The following is a 1,613-nucleotide window of genomic DNA, read 5'->3' on the forward strand; positions in this document are numbered from 1 at the left end:
TGCTTCATATCTCGGAGGGACTTTGCTACAAACTGAAGCTCTCTACAAAGGACTGAATGACCCCTCCCAGCTGTGGATGTACTCCAGAGACTTCATTTCAACCTGCAGTTTATTCCATCACTGCTACAAGCCTGAACCAAGAACTTTGACATTACTGAATGTGAAGCAGGGGTGGCTCTAGACATTTCGCCACCTCAAGCAGGGCAGCATGCCACGGGAGGCGCTCTGCCTGTCACCGGTCCCGCGGCTCCGGTGGACCACCCGCAGGCATGCCTGAGGAGGGTCCGCTGCTCCCGCAGCTCCACCGAAGCCGTGTGCAGTTTATATAACAACCTGGTTTATGGCTTTTGCCAGCTCTTTTCCAGACCCAAAGTCCAGAGTATGGTCAAGGGACCAGAGGGCTAGCAAATAGTGATCAGCTAAGAGAAAGCCTTGCTTGCTAAGATAGGCCTGGTCATCAGATTGCGAGGTGTTGGAGCTAAGACTAATTAGTAGAGCCCTACCAAATTCATGTGTTCCCTTAAAGCTGTGTGTCTCCCTGTGGGGAATGTAATCCCCATATGCTTGTCATGCCAGGAATGAACCCTAGGCCCTTTGTCCTGCCAAGACTCTTTTGGGTGTCCCTTGCCAGAAATTCAATGTGTATATTCTTTCTGCCAAGAATGTCATACCCTGTGGTGTTCCAGTGAGGACTCTGCGCTTGTCATGCCAGTGATGCTGAAGCTTTCTTTTGCCAAATTCAAATATATATGTTTGTCCTGTTCAGGACTGAACCCTTAAAAAATCAGTGGGGGTGGAGGGGTGTTGTTTGTACTCTTTTTGTTGTTCCCTCTCTGGATGGAGAGAGAGACCAGGAAGGAAAAACATCTCCTGAAAACATACCTGAAATGAGCATCTAAGATTACAAAAATTGTAAGTAAGGGCAAGGAAATGCATTAGATTATTTTTTGTTTTAGCTTGTGAATTTTCCCTATGATAAGAGGGAGTTTTAGTCCTGTTTTTTGTAACTTTGAAGCTGAGCCTAGAGGGAAATCTGGTTTTAGCCTCTGCCACCTCTAGCAGTCAGCCAGAAGACCAGTAGCCACCTTCCCCCTCCCACAGTGGCCAGCATGGGGCTTGAACCCATGATCTTGGAGTTATTAGCACCACACTCTAACCAGCTGAGCTAGCCGCCCTATGGGAAACACTCCCTTGCCTGACCCTTTTGGAAGGAGTAACCGGCTGGCGCGAGAGCGATGTGGCCTCCGTTATCGAATGGATGGATCAAGACATCATTGGCCAAGGTAGGGGAATTAGCTCAAGTGGTAGAGCGCTCGCTTCGCATGCGAGAGGCAGCGGGATCAATGCCCGCATTCTCCAGTGGCAAGGCAGCCGCGGGACCTTCTCTTGCCCTTCTTTTAGAAGCCATGGACAGTCAGCCGGCTCAGCTCCTCCAGTGGCCTCCATCCCTCTACCCGCTTGGCCTCCCAAAAAGCCAGCCCTTGTGGAGCACAAAGCTCTTCCTTCACGGCCCTTCTCCCCCTTGCGCTGACTGGGAGGCTGGAGACAGCTGGGGGAAGTTAGCTCAAATGGAAGAGCAGGGAGAAGTAGTCAGACCCAGACACACATTCTCC

At 50.7% G+C, this 1,613-nt stretch overlaps 2 non-coding genes across 2 annotated transcripts; one reads left to right on the forward strand and one right to left on the reverse strand.

The window, feature by feature from the left end:
- Positions 1 to 1,101: 1,101 nt before the first annotated feature.
- On the reverse strand, positions 1,102 to 1,175 carry TRNAI-AAU. The gene has a single exon. It is a non-coding gene; the product is annotated as a tRNA-Ile (tRNA).
- Positions 1,176 to 1,286: 111 nt separating this feature from the next.
- On the forward strand, positions 1,287 to 1,359 carry TRNAA-CGC. Its single transcript has one exon. It is a non-coding gene; the product is annotated as a tRNA-Ala (tRNA).
- The last annotated feature ends 254 nt before the right edge of the window (positions 1,360 to 1,613 follow it).

This window comes from Mauremys reevesii, linkage group 23 (assembly GCF_016161935.1).
Source record: "Mauremys reevesii isolate NIE-2019 linkage group 23, ASM1616193v1, whole genome shotgun sequence".
In the NCBI taxonomy this organism is placed as follows: Eukaryota; Metazoa; Chordata; order Testudines; family Geoemydidae; genus Mauremys; species Mauremys reevesii.